The following is a 27,928-nucleotide window of genomic DNA, read 5'->3' as shown; positions in this document are numbered from 1 at the left end:
TGATGACACGAACGCCTGGTAGCTCCTGAAAGCAGAACTAATGAGCAGTGCCACTCACTTAGCGTATGGTTTGACAACAGATGCACATGTTGGTAATTAAGTATTTGGCTGCATTACATTATTTTATTTTTGGATTTCTCAAACACACTCCCATTGCAATCTCTAGACGCATTAGCATGATTTAAAAGCCCTAAACTTCTAACAAACAGAAAAATCAGCATAGGAAAACTATACCCCACTTTTCAGAAGGACTCAGTAGTACATGGGCCTTCCTGTGCACCCCAAGCCTATGAAATATAAGCTCTGTATGGCAAAACTGCACTCAGAGAATAATCCCAGGGATTTCTTCCATGTTGAGCAGAGCGGTGTCTGTGGTTTCAGATCAAATCAGTACACAAGTCTTGCATCAGGATTTTATTCTGCTGTATCATCACATCCATCACTTGTGACCCAGCAAAGCCTTGGAATGGCTTTGAACTTCATGAACTTCATAAATACCTGAATGCAATTTACCTTGCAGTGCTTAGGGAGCAGACTCAAATACTTCATCTTAGAAAAGATCTTCTGGAATGTCTTATTATGTTCTTGCGTGCTAGCAGTTATTTATGTCTATGTGTTAATGCTGACCCCAGCTACAAGTTGCAAAATATGTACATAATGGTGCTTGCTGGAGCATCTTGCTCCCAAATTCTGCACCTTTGCTAACTTAGCCTAGATATTTATTAACACTCTCCCTTGGAGCCCAGGCAACATTGCCCTATATGTCAGATATACTGGAGGAACAGTCACCCAAGAAATTATGGAAATTATGCTCTCGTCCCACTCTACCCAGGTTTCTGTCATGGGTTGTTAAGGAGGAATTAGGGTGCATCATAAGGGAATGATGGAGAAGCATATGACAGCTGGGGAGGTCACCTGGTCCAGGAAAAATGCATGGCATTAGGGTTTTTCCTGCACATTATGTTACAGGATAATGATTTCCTTTTGTGTGAAAGTTAGGATCTGAGCCAACTACAGTGAACTTGAGCTTGTTTTGAGATTCTGAAAGCAGCAGAACTAGTGAGAAGACCTGTTCTTTATCCTGACATTAGCAATGATATACAGCAGAGGTCCAAGATCTACTGCAACATCCTTGTAAAACCACCTGTAAAGTTGCTAAATATTTTGAGTCTTGCCTAGAAATTCTCAACCTTGTTTTACAATTCAAGGAAATTCCAAGAATTTGTGACCACTGCCTTCCAAAAGCATGGCTGATCACAGACTGTGCCATCTTTTCATGAAGAGATGAAGTAAAATCTCTTTGGTTTCCTCTCTATCTTTGTAAGCCTGGTTCTAGAGCTAAAATTGCAAGATGCTTGTGCAAAGACACTATTTGACTGACTGAGAGGTGTCTCAGGTATATCTTTCTGTGTTCCTATTCACTGGCTGGAAAGTCTGCCTGTGTAACCAGAAAATGATTACAGCTTAGGCTGATGTAGATGTCAGCTACGCTTAATGAAAAAAGAATTTCAGTTGGTGCTGACACTGAGAAGGGCATTTGGAATTTTGAAGGAGAAAGACAGAAATGAGAGTACTAAGAAAGATGTGACCAGGCAGCTCCACCTACAAACCATAGCCCTCCAGGGCAGTCTCAGGTTTCTGCTGTGTACTAGCATACAAAACAGATTACATGCAACCTAGACTGCAAGCATGAGAGTATTGGAAATCTGTTGCAGGTGTTTGATGGTAAACAGTGTTTATAGCTGCCAGGATGGAAACATTAATGCGTGTGAGTGAGTGCAAGTGGAGGGCAGGCCTCAAACTTTCACCCCATTACCTTCACATTTCGGTTTTGTTTTGTGGAGTACCAGCTCCCTGTGAGTTCAGACTGCTAGTGAAGCTACTATATGATTTTACTTGAGCATGTCCTGTGTTCAAATTTGAAATGCCAGAATCACCTGAGAAGTAGTGGGCTAATTTATCACAGGAACAAAAATATACAATGGAGACTGAATGGAAGAGGATGAGTTCTGACAGGCATGCCTTTACTTTTTCAAGCAAGTATTTTTGCTTGGGTGGGTGGTGCATTAGTTATATATACAACTCATGCTTTTAGCTACAGCAAAATGTGAGAAGACATAATAATAGCTCTTCATGCTAAAGCTTCCTCTTTTTTCTTCTTTTTTTTTTTCTTATTTCTTTTTCAGTTCAGTTAGTTTGAGAGTTTAGATTATTCTCTTTCTGAGAACGGAGGGAAGTATTTTTAATACTTCTCAGTGTGAGAGGTGGCTGGGTTGCCCTTAATCTAAGATGAAAATAGCAGTACATTTACTAGGGATTTGGGCCAGAAGATTGGACTTCTAGTGCAAAGCTCCTGATAACTGCCTTGCAGTGGTTCCCAGACGGTCAGGAAGATTAAAAAAACAAAAAACCAAAACAAATCCATCCAAAATAAAAGGCAAATTCACCTTTGAAGAATGGGTGAGTGTAAAGGGCTAAGTATGCTTCACTAGTATTTCTTTTTCCATAGGGAAAACAAGTAGTAGTAGTAGTATAACCAAAAGAAAAATGTGTTTACTAAATTTTTGCTCTACCCACAAATAGTTGACAATTGCTCACAATGAAACTGCGGCATAAGAAGGATTCATGAGACTGTTGGTGTCCTTCATCAGGGCTGTCTGCAGGCTGGGGTGGACAGTGAGGGGGCAAGAGGTGTTTACCACAGCCCCAACACACCCACTGCTGCTGTGTTTTGTGGGTGGGGTGGGTGCTAAGGGAGGAGTTGAATGATCTTGTTCAAGTGATCTTGTGCAAGAAAGTTAAGGGACAAGCCTGTCTCCTTGGGGTAAAATTTTACCCTATGCTTTGTCTTTTGGAAAATGCAGTTCTCATTTTCCACCAGTGCCACTCTGAAGTAAAAAAATACAAGAACATGAAATGGCTGGTCTGGCATTGTCTTTTGACAATGGTCAATCTGATGCTTAGAGAAAGGTATACAGCAGGAATATTTCCTTGTGTATAAGGTATAAAGCAAGAATATTTCCTTATCAGTTTCCTGCCTTCCTAAGCCAATGAAGTCTATGTCTAGTACCCAAATGGATATCTGTCTTGTTCATTTGTGTAACTGCATCTTGAAACCATGCACTATTTACAGTGCCCTTTGGCAACAAACTCCTACATTTCACTACCTGTTCTGTTGAGAAGAACCTTGCTCTGGTTCTGTCTCCTCATTCCTGTTTTGTGTCTCTCATTCTCAGTGACCATTTCTTATTCCCCTTCCTATGTCACTTTTTGTAAGAATCCTACCCCTTCAGTTTCTATACGAGGAAATGAGAGCATCTGTATCTCCATCATGTGTGCATCTTTGCATGTTCAATGGAGGCTGTGATATGGGGCTGGAGAGGGTCTTTCCAGCTGGGGTTTCTTCAGTATAGGCTTAAGAAGTATAGGCAGAGCAGCCATGTAGGCACTTTTCTTCCTCATCTCTGAGGGAAATGGTTGGCTGAGGTATGTTTGACCTCAGGAAGAAGTAAAGAAGTCATCATCCTCCTTTGCTTAATACATGAAAAAGAGGTGTAGGAATGAGGGAGAACAGGGTGGGAACCATGCGTCCTGCTCACTTTGGAAGACTCAATAGGTCTGTAAAATCATCCTATTAATAAAAATGCACCTTTTATTAAAGTCTGGAAAGGTACAAGCACTTTAGAAACCTAAAACAATTTAACCCCAACACTGCATAAAAAATCTTGAAATGGAATGAGTTAGAACTGATGAGAGTTCCTGGGGTCTGCAAAGCTTCATCCATGCACAGAGTCCTACTTCCTCTGAGCTGCCCCTGGATCTTCCTGGGGGCTGAGCTTGTTGAGGAGTGGAGGGTGCAAGCAGGCATTTCTACACTGCAGTCTGAGAGCATTTGAAAATCAGAATGCTCAATTTTAGTTTTTTTTCTCCTTAAAGAAAAAAGGCAGATGCTTTAAAAAGCAGACGCTTATTCTTTAATTTGTAGCTGTTAATTCATTTATAAACTACATGTGCTTCATGAGTGATTATGCTAATGTACTTAAGACTATTTAAACCCTTGCACTGATTAGCCTAACCATTCATTGTACAAATAAGATGTTATCTTCAGAATGTGTCTAGCAAAATTCCATAATCACAAACATGTTACTTTATTGAATGCAACTATTGGCATTACTGAATTCAGCCACTCACACTTTATTTTTTAGCATTCTATTCTATTTTGCATTATATTCATGTATTCCATACTGATATGGTAGGGCTAGGCTGGTGGAACATATTTAATGGCAATAGTAGGCAGTTAAATTTATATTTCATCCTGTCTCCAAGCAAGAGAATTTGTGGGGTCACACTCACCTCATGCATGCAGAGGAGCAAGTGGACTGTGACCCCTCTGAGGCAGGTGGGATGCACTGGCTCTGTGCCATGAATTAGCGCACCATAGCCCTAGCCTCAGTTCCTGCTCTGAGGTCTGCCAGGTGCTGTGGGGCTGCAGGCAAATCACTTAGCCTAGTGAGTCTGGTTTTCCCCATCTGAACAGGGTAATGATGCTCAGCTACCTTCCACACTCACTGCTAAGTGCTCTCTGAGTCATAGGCGTTGTCATTAAAGGTATCTGGAGAGAAGATTTCTTTGGGCAGCTTTGTGCTGAAGCTGTCTGAGGCCATTTCTGGGCACATTCCCTTGGGGCTGCCATCGTGTCGATGTCATCACTTCGTGTCATTTCTTCATTAAATGATCCAGGGAGTTTAAAGAGACATTAGGGTCTGTGCTCCGTCTGTAGTGCAGCAAGGTGCTTTGGGTGATCTGCCTGATATAGAAAACTTCTTTCCAGCTTGCAGAAGGTCTTCTGCCTGCAGAGTCCCAGGATGGGATTCTGCTGAGGGGGGGTCAAGGCTCTGGCCTTTTCGTCTGGAGAAGGATCAAACCTTTTTTGCTTTCTTTGAGGCAAAATGACAGAGCTCTGTGATGTTTTTGTTGGTACATCTTTTTAAAATCTGTTTTAAGATGAACTTAAATTATAAAGGTTTTTGGTTTTGTGTTGCTATATGACCCTGGCTTGCTGTGAAGTCAGGAGGGAATGTTCTTTTGGGAGGGGGTACAGGGCAGACTGGCTTGTTCCTTGACTGGCCCGCCAGCATCCCAGCCACATTGGTTATGGGACCAGGGCCGTACATCCCCCAGGCCCTGGAGAAAGCTGAGAAGGACTGGTGGCAATGATGATGGGCACTTCTAATCCCTTGTGCCCTGGTGTTGGTTTGGGCTGGTTCTTCCTCTGTGAGCTGAGCACTCTGAACAGCAGCCATTAGAATCAGTTAACTGAGCTCTGGACTTTGTGTGAAATAACTGTGAAGGTCAGATAGTGAAAGTGGAAAAAAAAGTCCGAGATAAATATCTATTTATCTAACATTGTACAACTACTTAAAAAAATGTTCTGTGGATGGAGCACATGGAAAAAGCTGTGCTATTTTGCTTAAATGTGATGTTCAGAGGCTAGTTTGCTCAAAGGGGCAGCTGCTTATACACATGTAGCCCCATCAAGCAGAACCTCTGCACCCGCCCGTTGGGAATAGTGACACCTGTGCAAGCGGGTGCTGACTTTTGCATACACAGAAGCTGCTTTTAGGGTGGATGAGTGCAGGCACTCCTCCCTGAACATCTGCAGGTGCGGCTGCATGCAAAGAGACAAAGGGAAGTTGAAAGGAGGCAATCGTATGTGCCCTTCATGGCAAAAAGTCATGAGTCACACTTAAAAATACTGTAAGATTCTGTGTTTTCAGGCTTTTCTCTGCAACCATGAAGGCCAGAGTTTCAAGGGCAGGCCTCCAGGAAAGAGGACAAGGAGCCCAGTAAAATGTGGGAGCTGAAAACCCTGAAACTTTGCCGGCAAGTGTCTGAAAACAGCTGCAGCTGAACTGCCCACAGCGTAGATTCAGTGTCATGCCCTGTGTCACCATTGAAGTGGAAACCAAGAGACCCTCTGGCTGTCCTTGTAAGAACAGTGAGAGAAGCAAAAAGCTGCATAACTTGTGGCAATGCAACTCCCACAAGAATGGCAGCACCAATGCAGGGATGTTGCGCAGCACCACAGCTTCCTCCGTACAGGTGTGTGAGTGCAGCCTAAAAACAAGTGTGTGCATGTTCTGCTTTGACAGATAAGGCATATCAAGGTCATGCAAGCTAGATGCAAAAGGGGTTAAACACCAGCTGCAAAATGGTTAAAAGTTGCATTCTTGCATTTATGCATTCACTGTCATAAGAGAGTGCTTTTTTCTGGAGTGTAGAGATGAACAGAATGTGTGTTGGTTCTTAGGACAGATTCTAGCCCTAACTGAAACCAACTAAACCATTAGCACAAAAACCATGCTGCTTTTCCTTTCATGCCATTAATTAGGAGAGTTAAAAAATCTTCCCTACTTTCTTATTAAAAAAATAGTACCAAGATTTGCACTTGTATGGATTTGTCAGAAATTTTTTATGATCCTGAGAGCAGTATTGCAGGGAAATTTACAACTAAAAATCAGATAGAGGCATCAAAAAAAGAAAGATGAGTAAGAAGAGGACCTAGTCTATGATTTAATTGGAATCAATGGGAATTGTGCCATTTGCCTTTGGTGGCAGCAGAATCAAAGCTGAAACACCAGCTGTAGTTTATTTTAGATTGGTGCCTATCTGAGATTAGATTTCAGAAATCTCCACAGGGTTCTTTTTCTGTTAACTACCTACAATTTATGGCAGCAATAGATATTCTACATGCCTTCCTCTACCAGCGGATGAGCTGAGCCTGTAAGCTCTGTAGGTGAAACAAGCCCTTTCCCTTTTTTGTTTTTGCTGGGGGATGAGTCTGCCACGTGTGAGTCTAAAGAAGTGAGTATTTCACTGCAGGGAGATGTGCCTTGGGACAAGGCCTCCAAAGCTGGGTGACTGCAAAAGTGAGAGGTTCGAGCAAGTTATGCTACTCAGCACTGCTCAAGCAGATATATGGGAGGAGTGAAAGTTGCAGCAGGCAGATGACTGAGCTCTAGGTGTAAAGAACTCGTGAGAAAGATGGAGTAGAAGAGCCTGATACTGCCAGAGAAATCCATAACCTCTTGGGAAGTGCTGTACTGTTGTGAAAATAGAGCACAGGGAGAAATATCCTCATGTAGGGAAGTAGGAAAAATTAAGGCCTGAAGTCAAAGAAAGACTTGCAGAAGACAACAGGGAAATGTTATCCATCTAGAATAGATGTAACAATCTGTGTAATGCTAGCACTTGCATTTATGTAGCAGTGCTCTTTTGGCTGGTGAATGTGTATAGTTGTCTTTGGGTGACGAATGAAAGATAGTAGTCACTCAGACTTTGAGAACAAACAAAATAGTTGCTGAGGTGTCAGATCTTCTGCAGCCCCTACTTACTCTTTAATAGTGGTTAGTGGGCAGAGATCTCTGCAGGAGGTTTAGAGAATCAGATAGGAAGAAACTAGTGGTGAGCCCTTGAAACACCAGGTGACATAAAAATAAGATAGCTTTGATGTTGTAGGAAGAAGGAAAATTTTAGAAAACAAAATCCTGGAAAAAACTCAAGAATGTTGGCTGAGGGGAAATATCTAAGGGGCCAGGACAGAAAAGTAGCTGCATTCTTACAGAGGTATATATGGTAGCTATGAGCTTTGTAACAACTAGTCAGGAATCACTAAAAAAAAAAGAGGTGAAGTGCATCTTAGAGAAAATGCTGTGGTTTTCAGAGCTTTAAAGTTTCCTGGAGTGCTCCTGCTATGGAGCATTAAATGCCCACATGTGAGTCATTTTGCCTTACAGATTTACTGAGGTGAAGTGTCATGACTGTGTTTTCTCCCTATTCTTTTTTATCTGGTCAGAGGAGACCAGACAAAATATCAGACATGAAATAGGCACTCAACTCTGCTCCAGTCTTTTCAATGGCTAGGGTCAAGCCATTGATCAAGCCTTCCTACTTCAAAGGAATAACAAAAATCCCCAAACTCTTCCACTTATAAACTGTCCCCCACCCATGTGTGTTACTGAAGGTGCCCAGAGCAGACACTATCTGACATTATAATAGAAAGCAACTGATAGGCAGTTCTCTCTGCTAGAGCAACCAGACCTGAAGAGCTGATATAACCTCCTACAAGCAAGGACAAATGATAATTGAGATGTTTCTACCCCAGTAAACTGTACAACACATGCTCTGCTGTCCTTGGGTCTGATTTTGTATTTCTTGAATGTTCTAACGTGCAAAAGATGTTTAGAGGAGTTTTGAGCATGTCAGGAATGTAGTTGGTGCTTGAAGTGTAAAAGGTGTTAGCAAATTATTGCCTGAAGCACAAAGGCCACCTGGACTTGTGACTGCAAAGTTTCCAGTGGCAGTAACCAAATGAGGTTTTGCTGAGTTACTCTGAGTAGGAAAGATATTTTTGCTTTGCTAAAGAAACTAGTTTGTGGTGCTAAATATTAATGAGACACTTCAAAACTAAAACAAGAGTAACCTATCTCTGCCAACAGTTTAGAGTTATATCATACTGGAGTTAAAAAACCAAACTTGAACAAAACCCCAAACAAGCCAAAGCAAAACACATTGTGTGAATCTTCAATTCATTGCCATTATTTGAGTGTTACAGGCTTTCTGCAGCTCTCTGAGCCACAAATAAATAGATGGGGTCCATCCCTAAATTATCTTTCCTAGAGTCTCGTTCCTCATTTTGGTGTTGATTGCAATGTATTAAAAAATGCTTTGGGTGGACCTGTACATTCAGATACTCTTACTAAAAAAAGAGAGCAATCAGCAGAATAGGTGACCAAACTAGTTACATTATCTGTTGTTCAGCTCAAAAAATCAGTTTATTTTTAACAGGTTTTCTCTGCATGTTTTCATGAAGGATAATTTTTGGAGAAAAGCTTTTGAGAAGGGAAAATTGTTCAGGAGCAAGACAGATCTCTACAGAGTGAATTTTACCTGTTTATTGTGGACCCAGAGCCTGAGAGTAGATTCTGACATATGTGTGAGCCCAGAAGTAAACACAAAGGAATTTATTAATGTGGGTGGCATGATTGGCATGAAATGGAAATAGTACCTAACATTTATAAAGCGTTGCTACTCTGATTAAATTAAACAATTTTAATGTAATGGTTCAAACAGGCAATATCCTTTTTAAAGGTAGGAAATGAGGCTTATTAAGGCTTAATGACACACACAGGGTCACACCATGAGTTTGAGGGATAAGTGGTTGAATTGGAAGACCTGACTTCCATTATAATGCTCTACATTAGATGACAATGCATAACAGAAAGAATGAATGGAAATAAAATAAGACAGATGGTGAATGAAAAGAAACATGCATAAGTGTTTGAAATAAATATATGCACTGGGCAAGAATGAAACTGGTAATTGAAACCTTTGCTCACTTTAAAACACAATTAAGTGTATTTGCTTGCAGTGCATTTTGAGTAACAGGCTACTGAAAGAGATGATATGGCCTATGAGAGAAAGTGAATGCATTTTCTGAGGGTGTTGCTAAAAGCTATATTTTTGACTCCATTTTCAGGAAAGAATAAGGGAACAGATGGCAGAAATTTCCCAAGGGAGAAAAGAGAATTACTAGAGAAGATCAGGATCAGACCTGCACAGGTGATCATGAAATCGAAATGCCTGGAAACTCAATTTCTCAAGGTCGATATAACCCATGCCTAGGTAACCAGTTTCTCTGAATTCTGAGGCAATTGGGAAAACATGAGAAAACTGGGAGGTGCTGGAGGACTAGCAAGAGTGTGAAATGTCAGTGATGACCTAGAGAGAATCCAAGTAGATCAGAGTCTTGTCAGCTGGGTGGTTTCTATGTAATTTCTGTTTCTGCATCACACTCATAGCTGGAGTATCTGAGCACCTTCAGTAAAAACAGCCATAGTGTCTTTGCTCTCTCAGCTTCTCCTCCCAGGAGAGCCAGTGTTTCTTGGAGGGCTCGTTTTAGTAGAATCTTTGTGTTGTTATTAGTGTGTGTGTTGTAGAATATTTGTTGCAACAGGATGAACTGAGAGAGGTGTCTTGTGCCTGAAGTGGAAAATAGCAGGTAGCAGGTTAGGGGGGAGACTGCATTTCTCAGTAGCAGCTGCTCCTGGACTAGGCCTAGTTAGGCTAGAATTGCTGGAGATTTAACAAAATAAGGACAGGAATTCCTCCTCCCTTGCATAGCTGTTGATGTTATGTCTAGCTGATTTGTGCCTGCTTTCTCTCCTCTTTGGTGATAAAAGACTGTTTTCAAACATGACCATCTGACTCCAGCTGCACAGACCAATGCAGTTTTGTTCCAGTCCCACTCTAACAACCAGATTTTGTGAGATGTCCTGTTCCTAATGCCAAGGGAGCTAAATGCCCAAACATCTCTAAAATCTGTGTTGACTTTATTTCCATGTTTGTCCAGCGTATCTCTTTGCTTTTGCATCATTCAGGTAAATACTGTAGTATGAGAAAAGGAAATATCCACGTGGAGGAGGCTGGAAAACCTGAAGAGGAGTACAGTGAGAGAGCTTAAATAGTGGGATTTGATTATCCACAGTCAGCATGATTGCCTGAGAAATACTGTCTCTACCAAAGAGACTTTTTTTTTGTTTTGACTTCTCAGAGGAAATGGACTTTTGGTGGATTGATATTGGGCTTAAAATTAAATTTACAAATCTTATGGAGTAAGTGGATATTATAAATGTGACACAGGATGATCAAGCTTATTCAGTGTTGAGAAGCAAGTTTTAGGGAGCCTCTTCCAGACCAGCATCCAGAGTGTTATGTTCAGAACAGTTCCTTTTCCTCTCATCTTAGTGGGTGTCTTAGAGACTTGCCAAGGAAGGCTTGAGCTCCAGGAGTTGCTCAGAAAGTGCTTAATTTCCCATCTTGTGGGTGATGACTCTTCCTATTTTATCAAATCCTTTTGTCTGGTCACTACTGAACCAATGTTCAGTAGTGCTTGACAATCATTGTTCTGGATCCTGGTTGCACCGCTCTGGAAGAGTTTATGGCAAAGTAAGGACAATTTTGGGACAACTAAGAAAAAGATGATATTTTGAGCTGGAACTAACAAGTTACGAGCACTGACCAATGAAGTGTGTTAGAGACATGAAGACATTCCTAGATTTCATATAGCTTCACTACTGTTTCTCATAAATAGTGATTTTCTTTAACAAAGAGCATTTTTTCTGGCAGTAAGCAACCACTTGGATTTTCTGCTGTCCCTTACTCTTACATTGTTTCTAAGTCTAACTTGTAAATATTTGGGATATAATATACAGCATGTTACTATCATTTAAGAGGTGCAAGTACGGATGCAGAAAGTCACTTGCCCTGCAAATATGCCTGCAATAAATACCTTGTTGGGGGAAAGAATAGATGGAGAAGAGGTCATGCATGGCTGATGCTGACTGAAGCTAAGTGTGTGCCTGGTACAGTAAAGATATTGTTCAGTACTTATCTTCCTTGTGAAAATATTGCTGTTGTAATAGTACCAACATATCCATGTATGTTACTTGTCTCTCATTCCAGCACCAGCTGGACTGGTTTGTTCTACCCTGTCACATGTTCTAAGTCATCCACCTGTAGTCTGCACAGGTGTCAGCCCTCGCTGTGATCACACTGCTGATGCTTCTGACCCGATCTGCGTGCATTTTGCTAATATACCTCACTAGACAGTGCTTCTGGAGGAAGCTTTGCCTAAAGGCACTCCCACACTCATGGCTAGGCGGGGGAATCAGGCCCAGCTGTGAGCAGGGTGACAGGGAAGGCTCACAAGCCTGGGAGTGGCCCTTGCAAGTGTTGCCTTGCACTTGAGAAGCTCCTTCCTGCCACCACATTGCTCACCACGCTTAGTGGTTTAGTGCCACCATTTGCACAGGCCTCCCCCTTCCCGGCAGCATGGGGTGGTAAATTTGTGCTCACACAGCGTCTCAGTCCAGATGAGAGGTGCAGCTCGCTGGTAGGATGCAGGTGGTTGGAGTGGGAGTGTGCAGCGCTCGCAGTCGCGCTGGGTGACACTAACCAAGGCGGCTTCCTCCTCCCACGCACCGGGCCCAGCGCGGTGCGCTCTTCCTGTTCTCGCCTGCTGACAAGATGTGCAGCGGGCTCTCGGTCGGAGTGGGTGGGATGAGGTCACGTCCTCTGCACCGTGTCAGAATGGGAGTGATGAGCATCTCCCACCTCAGCACACGAGGAGTCAGCTTCCAGAGAGGTTGGTGGCGCTGGCAGTTCCTGGTGTGCTGTCATACTGATCAAAGTCATATGTTGGCCTATACCAGCAGCAAATTTGTCCCTGGGGCTTTTATCCTTCAGTTGTTAAAGCCATACTCTTGTGAATGATCAGTGTGGAGTGGACTATAAAGAAGAAAACTAATTCTATCTAAGTTCAATGTTCAGTATTCTGTGTACTTTAACATCAGCTGTATATAAAATGGTCAACCTCTTTCCCGTCCCATGGCAGGACTTCAGTTTCTTCTTGAGTAGATATGGTGTCTGGCTTAATTTGGGCTGAGGCTGGGTGAGTAGACCTGGTTATTGTATTTACTTGTGTGGTAATTGGGATCGATACACACTGAAATTTCAACAAGAGACAAATTAAGTAAAATTCTACTGCAGTCCAAGATGCTTCTTTTCTATGCTGCCCAGAACAGTGGTTCATCACTGGGACTCCTCAGACTACTGGTCATAAAAGTAATAAAGCTACAGCTGGTAATTAGTGAGGGTGTGTTGTTTGAATTGAAGTTTACAAGAAAAGGTCCTTGCCACAACACCACCTCTTGCCTACCCTTTCAAGGAAATTTTAAACACTTTTTACTTTTTCTTTTTTTTTTCCCTCTTAAGTCTCTGTCCTTTTTATACCTGCATCATTGTGTATGATGAGCATCAAGTGTGCAACTCCTTCCAAGCTGCAGACTTCTACTATGGATAGTGTACCAGAAGGGATAATAAATAGAAACTGATTTTTTTTTTTTTTTGGGGGGGAAGCAATTTGCACGTTATGCTTCTGGATCCTAAAGAAAAGGAAGCGTACTTGATGTTAAAATTGGCTTCATGGCTCCAGTTTTCTCAGCTCTGCACCACCTGCCTCTAATCAAACTGTCCAATTACAGGAAACAATTGTTTTCTTGCTTTCTGTTAAGTGCAGGAATTCATTCGCTAAAGGACTTTTTACCAAATGTTGCTTTTAACAAAACCAATTTCATAATTTGTTTGGAAATAATGTGCTGTTTATGTCCAGTATGCATGTTGGGATTCAAACATATGGTCACCAGGATCCTCAGAAGGTCATTTACAAAATTGTAATATTTATCTTAACTGATTGCAGGGTTTGGAAATCTCTATTGTATTGGGAGAAACTCAGTGGACATTAATAGTTTCACGATTGTTGTGGTAAGCTGAGAATCAGGCCCTGACCTATAATTATCACTTACATGAAGAGCACTGATAACACAGAAGGGAAATTGGTCTCCCTAGATATGCTTCCTTAATGTGAGACAATGACTTCAGGCTGTTTCTGAGCTGCAAATCTCCCAGGTGAAATCTTGCTGAAGCAGAATAGAGTAGAATAAAAACCAGAGTAAGAGGATCTAGCTTTGGTTAACAATGCTTTCCTTGCAGAACTCCATCTCAAACCGAACTATACCCCTAACATGCTCAGTCAGCCCTACACAATTACATGAGATCACATGGAGAAAGTAAATACACAACATCCACTCTCGTTTTAGCTATGATGTTTACATGTCTTCACCGAACAACTGTTTTTTATCTGCAAGGAAACAGACTGATAACGAAAATATTAACAATATACTCTACAATTTAGGAGCTTACTAATTATACTATAAATATTTGCCTCACAAACTTCATATGAAACAAAATGGACTAAATAAGAGTGTAAAGATCTTAGGTATGAGGCCTGTATAAAAAGACATATAGTACACTGTAAAATTTCCTTGAGAAGCATAAGGCAATTACTGGAAACTACTGAACAGAGGAAACATGAGGAGCTACTATTCACTGTCTCATAGCAAGAGAAGTGAGGGTTATTCTATAACATTGACAGTCAACAAATGCAAAACAGATAAATGAGTGACTCATTGGCATTAACCAGTAAGCCTCCAGCATGTGGAATTAATTTCCATAGGAAATCTATATTAAACTGCAGCACAATTGGCAGCATTGCTACAGCCATGTTGAGAGGAGTGATGTACTAAAAACTACTTTTTGTTTCCAAAATGTATTTAATATGTGTCTGTGTACTCACATACAACTTGCAGTTATGCTAACTGGATCAATAGACTGCTGTATCCTCTGTTAGTTGAATCATTGAGAAGGTATTTGGTATACACCAGGAAAAGATTTGGAAATTTGATACAATGCCCTACATGAAAATTTATTTTTGTCCTTATAACTGTACTTGTCTATGCCTTTTTTTTCCTCTCCTGTATTTTCCATTTTTTTACCTTTTAAATCAGGATCAAGAAGAGAACAATGCTGGAGATTTTCATGTTGGCTGGCTTGTACTGTTTAGCAACTTTTTGTTTGTGTACTGAAGGAAGGGTTAAGGGATATATTACTTTATTCCTGTTATTTCCAAGATTGCTTTAGTTGCACTTGGCTGGTTGATCTTGCTGCATTTATGTGGATAGTGGAGTGGTATATAAGAAAAGAAAAAAAATGGTAACTGTAGAACAAATCTCCATTGATTTGAAAGGAGAATAAAAGAGAAGGGTAACCTAACACAAAGCAAATGTAGCTTGCAGTACAGTAAAAGCCAGACAAATCTGAAATGCTGCATAAATAGGGAGATAGCATGTTTACCAATTGTTATTCCTATAACATAGGTCATTGTTTTGTTTTATTTTGCAACCTGTAATATATTACAGTGCCCATCAACATAGTAACATCCATTCTTCATATGATAGATGCATATATATATTTTATGTTAGCCAAACAGGATGAACAAGTACAGCCTGACCAAGCTAGTACCCTGACTGACAAGTGCTCAGGTCTAGTGGAAAATAGGTATGGAGAGATGCAATTTCCAGGACTCTTAACACTGCAGTTTGTGCCTTGATCTGTTTTTAAGAGGAGATACCAGGTTTTGTCCTAAATCTTGGGCAATGCAGAGAAGAGGGTTTGAAGAACACAGAAGGTTCAAGGAATTGGATTGTTGCCTAAATATTCTTTATATGCCCAAAAATGAATATAGATATGCATGTTCTGTATGATCCAGGTAAGTAGGTCTGTATGGAGTTTTGATAGCCATAAGAAGCTGGAGTGGTGGATATGAAGGTATTGGGAAAGAGTAAGGTTAGTAGGTTGGAATGCAAGGATGTGGGGTATGGTATAGAAGATATCCTCACAAAGACAGTGGAAATTCTGGGAATTACCAGGAAAAAAAAGTGTACAGTGATAATTCCATCATTATAATACCTTGTCCCTTGTTATAAGTTAACCCTGTTTCTCCTGCTGAAACAGGGAAAAGTTGTCCTCAAATTTCCATGTTTCCTTTTATATATTGCACTTCAGTTGTTGTCCACTGTTGGTTTCTTGCTTGAAATGTGGTCATCCTGCCAGGTGTATGTGTGCACAAGTCTGCATGCACAGAGGGACACTGCCAGCCCAGCCCTGCCCTGGTGACCTGATGATCTCTGTGTGTTTGAGTGTATAGTCAAGATCAGAAAACAAAAAAGAAATAGTATACTTAAAGAAAGAAGGAGGGATAAAAGCAGAATTTTAAAGCACTGGAGATTCTGCAGGTCCCATGGTGACACTGCCCACCTGGAAACGTGCTGCAAATCCTGTGTGTCTGCTGGCCATCAGCCCTTCCCTTGTCACGGTGGGCAGTGGGCAATGTGCAAGTTGAGACAGAGAACAGTGATAGCCTCAGACTGCTGTCAGGACTCCCTGAAGAGGAAAGAAAACTCTTCACATCAGAAAAAGCTTTTCTCTAGGATTTCTGCTATTGACCAGTTGTTTCAGGTCCTGGTCCATAAACCCTCCAGTGTGCTGCACTGAAAGGATCTAACATACACAAGTCTGCCTAGGCAGAAGGAATGTACATATTATGATGGTTTCACAGCAGCTCACTCTGGGATTGTCCCTGGGTAGTAAATTTTTTGATTGGAAGACAAAGGCATACATGAATCACCCAGATACCATCTTTGCTTCCTGCCCTTCACACCCTGTCTTACTGTGTATTTCCCACATTTGTCACTAACCATAATCATATTTTGGTGTTGGTCTTGCAATTCATTTAGCCCTATGCATTTTAAATATGCTTGTCTAACTCTCCATATAGGAAGAAAATTGTTAAAAAGGAAAGACTTCTAATATATATGTATCACATTATTTAGTTATATTAGAATGTCCAGCATCCTGCAAAAATGGCCCAGATTCCAGCAAGTCCAACAGCCAACAGGTGCCCCCAGATGGCTTCAGAAAAAGATGCAAGAAACATGACCTTTGAGGCAGTGCAGAGCATGGGCTGGGTTATCACTCTGTTACCAAAGTTTGGCTGTGTGACTTTAGTGGGTAATGGCCATGCTGCCAATTACACCACCTGGGAAGAGGCTGTTAAAGAAACCAGAGAGCCTCCTTTGGAACTAAAGGCAAGAACAATTGGCCAGCCATCCCTGTAGCAATTCCTTTGTGGGTCAGGATGTTATTTGGGTTTGTATTTAACTGCATTGGTTAAAAATGCAATGAACAAATTTAGCTTTTTTATTCTGGACACTGTGCAAGCAGTTTCTAGAAAGAGACAGAGCCTGCAAGATTACGATAGTGCTCACGTGGCTTTTTGAGTGGGCAGCTGAAACATTTTAAGTCACCAAAAATAATAGTAGGGGACATATGATAGCTTTTTGTTATGTTTTCTATTCCGTAGGACTGTCTTTAGATAGTTATTCATGCTGAAATTCATTACTTTCACAACTCAAATACATTTTATGACTATCTAACAGCTTGTCTGCATATTGGAACACAACCTTACAAATATCAGCACACAAGCATTTGCAAAATTAATTTAATTAGTATTCTATCAGCTCTGGAGCTTAACTGCTGTGAATAGGTGTTGCACAGGCAGTATAGTTTAATGGTTACTGAAGTATTTTAACTCAGGACTCCATAACATACTTCTTCAGCCTGTATGCTTGTGGAAAGAGGGTCACAAAATCTTTCAAGCTGCCCAGCTGTTAAATGGTATGCTTATATTTAGGTAGCTTAGCTAAAATTGGTAGGATGCATTGAAGTATTTGGATGAAAGCTGCTCTACAGTGTAAGCATAAAGTATTATTATTAGAAACATTATTACATTATCAGCAGTGTGACTTACAATGAAAACTCAGGAACTTCTGCCTTTAGGAGATGTGGTTTTTTTCTTTAACAGAAGTATTCAAGAAATATAAAACAGACGAAATAAGGACATAAGTGTAAAACAATTAACAGCGATGTTAACTTTATTAAAAAGCTTCATTGTGGTATCAGGCAGGAAGTGAAACTGCTTTCAAACTGCAAATATTTCTCAATCATTTCATGCACCAGCAATCTTTGTAATAGGTTTTCTGTTGTTTTTTGCAAAATGTTCAGATGAGCAGATAAAAGTTCAGACTCAAGGGGAAAGGCAGTCATTTTTCTAGGATTTCACTAGCCATGTATTTCACTTTGTGATTCAAAGTGACCTTAGAGTCTGTCTCAAAGAGCAGATGTGCATGCTGAAGGTTTGAACCCTAACTATTTTTATAGGGTCATTCCTTTTTATAAACCAGCAGAGCTGTATGCTGGCAGCCCTCTAACCGGCTTTGGGTGTTGACTCATGCTTGGTGAGAGTTCAGTCAGAGGCAGCTGAAGGAGAAACGGCTCCCAGCTCCCCTCCCTCCCCACCCTGTGCCTTGCCATGGGCTGGTGGGACGTGATGTGTGCCTGCACCCTGGCCAGGGAGCTGAGGGCCTGCTGTCCTGTCCTCCTGTGGGCTCCTGCTGACTTCAGGCTGTACTCTGCTGACTCAAGAGGGGATACTCATTGTGCTAAAGCCTCCCTGGGATGGTGGCTTCCAAAAGAGGGACGGAGGCGACAGCTGCTGAATGCTTCATCCATCCCAGTTAAATCTGCCGGCGAATGTGCACCAACACTTTTAGGTTTTGTGCTACTTGGAACTACTTTTCTGCCTCTGAGTATCATGTTATGTTGATCCCAGAGGGTCAAGTACAAAAGTATTGAGCACTCAGAGACACTAAATGCCCTTACTGGGTGAATTAATGGGCCTTGAGAGTACTTGGCAATGGGACTGCTCAAAAAAAAACTTCCATTAAACTCTTGCTTGACAGAAGAACAGTTTTTTCATTAAAAACAGAAAGCTAGAAAACTGAAACTTCAGCTATCATATTCATTTCTGCACCTGGGTCAGATGCAGAAGGTCGGATGCAGACTAAGTGCTAATTAGGTATCTCTTGACTCAGTAATTCTTGCTAAAAGTGCTGTGTGTGGGGCATCTAGAAGAGCAGCAGGTGTTGTGGTAGATTTTACTTGTCTAATCTTGTAGTTTCTAGACACCACGACCCCAATTTTTGCATCTTTTCAACCAGCAATGGTTTATTCTTGTACAAAAATAGAAATAAAAAGGTAGGGAAAGCACATGCAATTAAAAATTTCCAAGGTAATTTCACTTCACAATGTTCAAAAGTGATCTAGTTTGAACACTTTTTGTGTTACATTTCAGCCAAATGTTTGTCTAAATTTTGAGAAATCGAAATCTTGGTAAATTGGAAGAAGATGAAGTGTTTTAGAAAATCTTTGCAGACTAGTTCTGAGGATGAAAACACCTAAATTTTTGTAAGAAAATATATGTTAGCCATGTCTACCAGGTCTAGATAATGGCCTGGGATTTGGGAGACCTGGATTCAGTTCTCTGTTCATTGTATGGTTTTCAACATACCACTTAGTTTTCCAGTGCCTCACTTCTGAATCTGTAGAACAGGGGTGCTGTATTTACCTTGCAGAGGTGTTGCAGAAATGAGTACTTTGAAGAGTGTGATGTTACTGTGTTATAGGACAGTGAAAAGTTTGAAGCCTATACTTTTGTAGTTCCCTGGATTCCTATTCTTAACATTTTGCTTTGCCAAACGGGAAAATCACAATACTCTCCAAAATCATAGTAATCTGCTGTTCCTGCTCTGTTTGCTTGTTCCAAAGCCTGTAAAGTTTTATTAGAATCTTTGCAGTGACTTCATATACTTTGTGCTGGGCTTTAATGACCTCAGGACCCATATGGACCAGTGCATTTATTGTTGTGTGCTGAACGTCCTCACATTTCAGAGGCTGATCTCAAGGCTGCTGAGAGCTTGCCAAAGTCTTTCATTAGATACTAGATGCTTGTTTGATATTGACACATTTCACAAGTGTGACACGAACAGGAAAAAAAGCATTAGTACTTAGAAGAGGTTGCTGCGTTTGCTCTGCTTGCTCCTCAAAACTTTTAGGTAGGTAATGATAGTAAAGCCTAATGATACTGTGCTGGAGTGCCAACAGGCCCCTCAGTATCACAGGCAATTCATAAAGACACAGAATTAAAACAGCTAAAGGGATGGGATAGAGACTCTCCAAGCTTTACAGGGAATGGGTGGCTGCAGGATGTGGTCTGGATGTTCCAGGAGCCTTGATTCATTATCATTAGTGCACTGTTTGTACAGCATTTGTAAATGCTGTAGAAAGGTTTATAAACAAGTGTCAGATAACAGAATTACTTGATGAGATCTCTAGTCACACAAACTGCAAATAGATGGGCACTGATGATGATGATAAGCTGAATGATTTCTAACACAATTTAAAGGAGATGCAAAGGGATGGTGTGGTTTGCATCTGAATGAGTTCATCTGCTCCAAATGGTTCAGTTCTCTAATCTGTGTATGGTGGAGCAGGCAGAGTGTTTTAAGATCATAAGATCATTCAGGTTAGAAGGGACTTAGAAAGCCTGATGTGAAACCTTTTATTCAAAATGAGGTCAGCTAAAAGATCAGACCAGGTTGCTCTGGACTTTGTCTGGTCAGGTATTGAAAGCCCCCAGGAATGAAGATTGCAGAACCCCTCTGGACATCCTATTCCCCTGCTTGATTTCAAAGACTTTTATTGTGAAAAAATCTTTCCCTCAAATCCAGTCTTAACCCTGCTAGCAACTTATGCTCACTGCCCTCCCACTATGTACTGCGGTGAAGAACATGCCTCCATCTCCTTGCTGGTTACCCTCATAAGCCCTGGGGGGCTGCTGTTTTCTAAAGCCATCTCTCCAAGCTGGACAAGCCCACCTCCCTCAGCCCCTGCACATTGGGCAAGTGCTCCAGTGCTGGTGGGCTTCTGCTGAGCTCACTCTGGTTTATTGATAAGCTGCCTTGCAGTCATGCAGATTTACAGGAAGACACCAAATTCCTTCAAAAGGAAAAACTTCCATTGGCAATGTCTGTTTCCCCTGTAGAAAGCTGTTCCCAGTTGAGATGTGGCCCCAGCAGTCAGCTGATGGGCTGCAGGGCTCCAGGCTCTCTGGCTCTGCAGCGCTGCAGCCACAGCTGGGGCAGATTGTCAGCTGGCATTGCCCAGGGTCTCACTCTGTTCCAGCACTGCTGAGGTATTACTCTGCAGTTTCCAAAATGAGGTACTGTGTAATTTTAGGGAGGAGAATTTCCAAAAACACAACATTTTCTTCTCTGAATTGACTTCCCTGTTAGTTCCCCTTTTTCCTTCCCCCTCCAAGTAATTTTCTTCAGAATCAACTTTATGTAAGGCACAGGCTGAACCTACAGATCCTTTAAAAAAAAAATTATCCAGAGGATTGTGGGAAATGGGCAGGAGACCCTGTCATTAGTAAGGTGTTTGTTTAACAGAACAAAACTATTTCCCTCTTTACTGTAGACTTCAGATTCTGAACAATTATTAACTTGTTGCCTTCCCTCTTCCTTCCTTCCTTTTCTCTTTATAGTTGGACCTGAGGTTTTGTTTCTCTCTTATCTGCTGCTTTCAACATGTTAAAAGTAAATTTTTGTGGGATTGCAGAGGCAGAAAGCAAAGGATGTTTAAGAAGGGAGGCTGAAGTAATGATAATATAATTAATTATTGTTTTTTATTAATAATTGCACCATTATAGATATATTCCTAATTTTGCACATGCAGGAAAACTCAGGGTGTCTAGGCAAGCTTGAGAAGGCATTGTGCTGCTAGTCCTGATGCACCTTTTCTATGACTTCCTTTCCTCCTCTCAACTTTCCTTCTCTATCATCACCCAGCCAACATCCAGGTGGACTTGGAGGTGACTGCCTGAGGTGGGTGACATAATCAAAAAAGCTATAGATTTCTGCCTGGCATGGTGTTGTATAAAGAAAATGAGGTAAAAGGGCCAGTAAATTGTATTCATCCACACAAGGTGCCTCACAGAGTGAGGCTGAGCTGGTGGACTTCTGAGCCACAGGAGGCTGTAAATGTGAATGCCATGCTGGATTGAAAGGAGCCTAGAAAACGTTATGAACAGTTGTAACATTTGAAGTAATAATACAGGCTTAATTAAATCTCATATTTGAGCACATTGGGTAGTCTCTGTAGGGATCAGGAAGGCTTTTCCCTTATCCACATACAGCATTTTTTAATTGGTAAGGTGCATTATGTGTGTCTTTCTCGAAATCCAAGGCAGTGATTAAATGCTTCTGCTAGGAGTGGGATGCTGGACATGAACGGTTGGCCTGGTGTGGTGTGGCAGATTTGGTCTTCCTTTGGATTGTTGGTTGTTTTCCCTTGTGATTTGCATTTTGATTCTTGTAACATTTGACATTTTTCTAGCTCCCAAAATGAAGGTAATGGCAATGAGGATCTTGGCTTCCACTAGGATACTAATTTCTTAACCTTTCTATCAATACAATAAAGGTTGGAAGCATGACCCAAACCTCTGAAATAGTAGAAACCCCAGGCCATCTTTTACTGCATTATATAATGCATGGGTTGCTAATACTGTCTTTGCATATTTCAACTCAGAGCAACTATGTAATCCATAAATTTGTCCTATAGAGAAACCAAATTCATCAGGTGGAAAAACACTTCCTACCTTTGAAGTGCTTTGGGAGATGGATAAGAAGGTGTTTTTATGCTTGTGTGTTTGTCATCACCTCAGTAGTTGTGTTATTTCTGTGTTATTTCTACACAGACATCCAGTGTTATTGTAGCTGGGAGCCTGGAACGTTCTAGTCTTCTGAGAGGGTTGGGAGGAGTACCTAAGCCAAAGCTAGATGTTCATCTGTCCCTACTTAACCCCTGCCTGATATGTGACCCAGCTTCCTGGAGGCTGATGTAGCTGCATAGGTCTCCCACATTCTTGAAGTCCTAACATGATCATGCAGAGGGCAGAGGCACCCGAAATGGTGGTGCAGGGCAGATGTGAGACGTCAGACCTTGGCCAGGATGTGCCTGCAGATGTATTCTGTTATCCTGGTGGGAAATGCCAGGGGTAGCAGCTGAGAGCTTATCTACCACTGAGCACAAAAGGCTTAACGCAGGCACACCACGTGTTTCTGACTGCTGTGTGCAGATGAGCAACCTTGTAGAGTTCTGTAATGGACGAGCATCCACCATTTGTATCCATCTGCTGGCTGCTCATGGTACCATGGAGGGGGAAAGGTCATTTTACTGGGGCTGGAGAGTGTGGAAGAGGGTCAGAGAAAACTTGACCAGCCTGTTCTATCTTGCCTGATTGAAGGAGGCACATAAAAAACAACCCAATTCCTATGCTATATTTCTATAGAGAGGCCAAGACTGCTTTAATTAAAAGACCTCTCTCTAAAATCCTTTATAAAGGATGTAGAAACCATTAAAACTGCTATCAATTGTCACTGATCATTGTTTACAGTGAAGGAGGAGTGAAATTATAAATGGTACTGACCATTTCTTAAACAAGGAAGGGTCATCCCTACCCTAAATTGCTTACAGTTATCACCCAGAATATGTATTGAGGGATGCAAGGAGTATGAAACTGATCCCCAGTGAGTTTAGTGTGGAAGTTTCTGATAATGTTTTAATAATACTCATGCAAGAATTTAGCTTACTTCTCAATAATTAATGCTTGTGAAAAGTTTAATATGTATTTATTTGGTGTGTTGTGATACTGGCACATGAGCAGAATAATGAGTTATATATGCATGAAAGGGTTTTCACCTGCATGTTGACTTTTAATTCCTTTTATAAAATGCTGAACAATAAGGTTTATTTTAATTAGAAGAAGAAGATGGGTTATTCCTCCAGAGTGATTTTGGTTAAAAATTTAATTTGTGTTGTGTTAATTTCCTCTTAACTGTTTGCAAGAAAATGACATAGTGAAACATGGCCCTGTGCAGAAATGAAAAGTAAATTACATCTGCAGTATATGAAAAAATTCTTTGCAAAATTTCAGAAGCCTGTCTGGTGAGCATATACATCTGTGTATTGGTCAAATTATATGCTTTTAAGTGAAAGTAAGTGAAGAAAAATTACTAATGACACCCAGAGCAAATGCAAAATGGTTTCAGTTTCTTGAACAGGGCACAAAGATGTGAATCATCATATTTTCAATGTCAGAAAAACCTGAGTGGTTTTTCCTCAGGGTTACAAAGGCACATGTCAACTGTCTGAATAAGAAATCTCAGTGAAGGCAACATACATTAGTTTTACCATGAGGTAAACTCCCTCAGGTCAACCCCAGGCAGGGTACAATACTCATCTTGGCAAGTCGCTTCATGGTAAAACTTGTAGTGCCTCATTGTCGCTGTTATTTTACCTCGACATGCATGTTGGCTACCCTGAGGTAAAAATGCTGCCTCTTTATCAGCAGGCAGCAGCCCTCAGTGTACGTGCAGGCCAGCTCTGTACTCCTTGGCTGTCCCCAGGTGTGACAGCCAGCTTGTACCTTTGCCTACCCCATCTCTGCCTCTCCAGCACTCGTCACAACTCAGAGGAAGTCCAGCACCTCTCGTGAATTTATTTCAACCCACTTCACCAAATCTGTTTCATAAAAACTTCTCAGGCTGTCAGGGGGACCTTGCTAACTAGTTCCAGAAAATTATAATAATATTGACAATCACCATGTGGTGCTCTGCAGCCCTGAATATGGCACTGAGACCTCCCTGCACCATGTTTTTCCCCTGGGGGGTCTCTCCAGGGTCCTCTCCCATCTACTGCTTCTTCAAACATTCCTGCTGGTCGCAGGTTTGCCTTCTTGTGCTCAGCGTATCCCCACTTCCATCTCTGCCAGAAAATAGGGGCCTCCTTATCTCTCTCTCTAATCTCTCTCTCATTTGCTGAAGGTCCCCTATTTGTTCCTGTGCTAGGAGCTGGGAATATAATTTTCCTTCCCACCAATCTTATCTCCCAGGCAGAGCAAAAAGAAGTAAATTATTCAGTTGACCACATTTTAACTGTAATGGGGTGAGAAGCAGATGGTTAATAGCCATTGTTATTTTTCTTTTCAGTATATAAACCATTGCAGGGGGAAATAAAGGTATTGGTTTGTCTGGGGAGAGGCAAGGGATTGCATGCATCCTGCACTTTTCTCTTTGGGTGAGCGGGTTGTCATCAAAATCATATGGTCTGTGCTTTGATTTGTAGAACTTTTCCTGAACATTGGGCTTGCCTGGAGATGACATTGAAAAGTTCCCTTATTACAGGCAGACAGCTGAATGCCCTCAAGCTGAAAGTAAGACCTTGCTTGACTTAGAAAATGAATGTCATTTTTCTGGTATTGTTATTGAAAGTAATGTTATACTCCTGTGTATCTGAACATGACAGCAGTTACAGCATGGGTAAGTGCTTATAATCAGCTGTGATAGTGTTTATTTTAGAAGTCGAGTGAATCACTAGAAACGTGCTTGCTGAATGATTTTATTGGGGAAAATGATTGTCTTGCAGCTATGTAAACTCACAAACAACCAGAAAATTATGTTGTACCAAGTTATCACAGCACCTTAGATACATCCTATGTTGTAGGTATGGAGGTCCTTTCAGCTTAGCAGGTTGTATTTGAGAGTGCTATTTGTCAATTACTCTTTTTAATTTCTGTCCTTTTTAATTTTCCTTCCTCTAGTGAGAAATTTTGTTTTCCCATCTCTTCTTCCCAACGTAAAATGTCTAGTATGCCAATATACCTCTGTGAACACTCTGCATTCCTGTTCACTGAGTTATTCTTCAACATTGATCATTGTCTTCTCCTATCAGGAAGCTGTAGCAGAAAAGAGCTGCAGTATTCATGTGTGTTTGACTCCCTAGATTTGATTCTAAGCTCTGCTAAACCCACCCAAGGTCAAACTCTTGATTTATTTGAGAGTTCAGACTTCTTATCCCAGGTCCTGTGAGTGATCTGTTCATGTGGGTGGCCTGTGTGCTAAAAGGTTGGGCCTTGCATTTTTCTAGCCAAGTCACATGTGGGCCTCTGGAATCTCAGAAATTTTCCACTTGACAGAAGAAGGGGACTTCAGAAGCACGGCTATAAGTACTTAGAAAGATAGGCTAAGAAAATATTTCAGTGTGCCGATACCCTACTCTCCTTCTCATTTTTTCAAAATGGTGGCATATTCTTTGAAACTCCAGTTTGGCATAGTTGTGGGTATAGGCTGGTTTTGACCAGGATTTGCTTGTCTGTCTGCAGAAGGGCTTAGAAAGCTGCAAGATCCAACTTTAGCTTGCATCAGTTACATCGGTATGTTTTGTCTTCATTGAATTTTAAATTGGCCCTCACGTCATGATGAGAGCTTCCTGAGCTTCAGGATGCTGTGAAAAAATGCAGCTCCTTAGAAAACATTATGCTAAAGGTTCAGCAGATGTGTTGAAGAAGTATCTTTGGTGTTCCTGCATTTGAGATGCAAGTCACTGGTTTTGACTAAGTACAGGCCTATATTATTAGAGAGTGGTCTCAGCAGAGGGAAATTACCATTTACAGGTGAGAGAAGTAGCCCATTTCCTTTGCCTTTAAGGAGAATATTTTCACTTTTTCCCAAGTAGATATGACAGTTCTTTCACACAAATGACTTACTGTGAAGTCTTCTGTAAGCAATATGGTGGGTCATTAATGGCCTGCAGAGGAGGCAGTAAGAGGCACAAGTATCTGCAGGTGAAAGCCAAGTAGATAAATATAAGGTACTTTGGAACCTGTTTCCTTATCTAACCTTTTAAGGTTGTCATTAACAGTTTCCTGCTTATCCTTCAGTTGAAATCTCTGCTCACCTTGAAGGAGCCGATTGTTCGGTGGGAAGACTCATTAGGAGCTGTATCTTGCTCCATCTCAGCAATTGGGAATACAGTTCTGAGATTTTGTTCCCAGTTCAGGATTGGAAGGCTGCTTTAAAGCAAAACAAAGTATTGCTAAAGTCTTTTGTCTTTGGTTATCAGAATTTACTTGCTTTAAAGATAAATGTTGTGTAGTTCTAATCTTTTTTTTTTGTTGTACGTATCTTTTTTGGGGCCATTTTGAGACTAAAACCAAGAGGTATCTCAGGGGGGTTATGGTTAGCTCATGCTATGCAGAATTACACACAGTAGGAAATCTGGGGATTTCTCTCTCTTGCTTCAATGACTCCAGCAGCTTGCCTAGCAATCCTATAGTGACACGCTGTAAGGGTCATGGTTTTGGTGCAAAGCCAACACTAGTGTTAGCAAGCAGATTCCTTATTACTCCACTTTTTTTTTTTTTTTTTTTCCCCTGTTGGCCCAGCACAAGCAGCAAAAGTAACATGTCTGAACCTGTTTCCTTGTCTGTTCTGGTGGTTACCCACTTTCTTCTCCCCTGGTTCAGGGAAAGTGGAGAAAAAAGGTTTGCCTTTGCCCAGCAGCACTGCAGGTGTCTGTCCCTCTGAAAGAGTCCCAGCAGCGTGGGCGTGCTGGAAAGAAAAATCCCCAGTGACTTCACCCAGCTTGGCTTGTGGTGGTTACTCACAATGAGGTAACTTTTTTTTCTAATTTTTTTCTTTTCTTTTCTTTTTTTTTTTTTTAAGCTCTGCATGTTTAATGCCACATCTGAGTTTTTGCATATGAGTGAAACTGCAGCTCTGGGACGATTCAGGGAGTTTTCTCTGCAGAGTAATTTTGGTGAGTAAACACAGATAAGAGGAAGCTGGGTTAATCCAATAACTCCTCCCTCAAGGGCAGGTGCAGCAATGTGGCTCAAGGTACAGAACAGAGGAAATGCCTTGTTGACACAGGTGATCAGAGCAAAGTGGCCAAAATTGATATAATGATATGAGTTTGCAATGCAAAGCCCTGCTTTCTCAAGGCTGCTATTTGCAGCCCTCCATATCACATCTCTGGTCTTTCACCTCTGTTTGGTCAGGCATCCTGTTGTGGGTGACTTCCTGGCTCCTCTTCATGATCTCTCAGTAGCTGCATTGCTACAGTGTAGCTTGGACTGTGTTGTGTTAACCTGAGAGGATTATTAAAATAAACTCTGAGTCATATTTGAGCTGTACGTGGGATAAGATGGTTATCAAGGTTTATTTTTTCTTATAATTAGGTCTCTTAAATATTGCCTCATTAGATATCTTCAGTGACTGTTGGAAAAGTCCTCAGGGAACTAGAGGTTGTTTGTTTTCAAGGGAAATTCACATGATAAATACAGAAACTTGCAACTCTGTTTAGGTTTTTTTATTAATGACAACTAATAAATTTTTCTTTAATCCTAGGTTCTTGTCCTGATTTCTCTCCAGCCTTTCCACTGCTATTACAGTTCTGGTATCCTATAGCAAGTAAGAACATAACATTACAACTGTTCACACGTGGGAGATGGAGGAACTGCATTAAGAGCCCATCAGATAGGAAAGTAAGAGGCTGCTTAGGTTTGTATGGAGCCACTTCCAAGTTTGGCAAACTGGGCTGGAGTGCCTTGGCCCAGGCTGAACTCTGCACTACTAGGTTTGTAATGGCTCTAAGCAATTCTTTTCTACCTTGT

The 27,928-nt window shown here is 41.2% G+C and overlaps 2 long non-coding RNA genes across 2 annotated transcripts in view; both read left to right on the top strand.

Annotated features, from left to right (window-relative positions):
* LOC143693697 (uncharacterized) overlaps window positions 1–27,928 on the top strand; it is a 230,250-nt gene that overhangs the window by 95,955 nt on the left and 106,367 nt on the right. The gene's annotated exons all lie outside the window — the stretch shown is intronic.
* Window positions 12,104–27,789, top strand: LOC143693696 (uncharacterized). Its single transcript, XR_013181633.1, has 3 exons — window positions 12,104–12,205; window positions 26,979–27,072; window positions 27,663–27,789. It is a non-coding gene; the product is annotated as an uncharacterized LOC143693696 (long non-coding RNA).

This window comes from Agelaius phoeniceus, chromosome 3 (genome assembly GCF_051311805.1).
Source record: "Agelaius phoeniceus isolate bAgePho1 chromosome 3, bAgePho1.hap1, whole genome shotgun sequence".
NCBI lineage: Eukaryota > Metazoa > Chordata > Aves > Passeriformes > Icteridae > Agelaius > Agelaius phoeniceus.
Note: the sequence above shows the minus strand (reverse complement) of the source record. Positions and strands in the feature narration are given on the sequence as shown.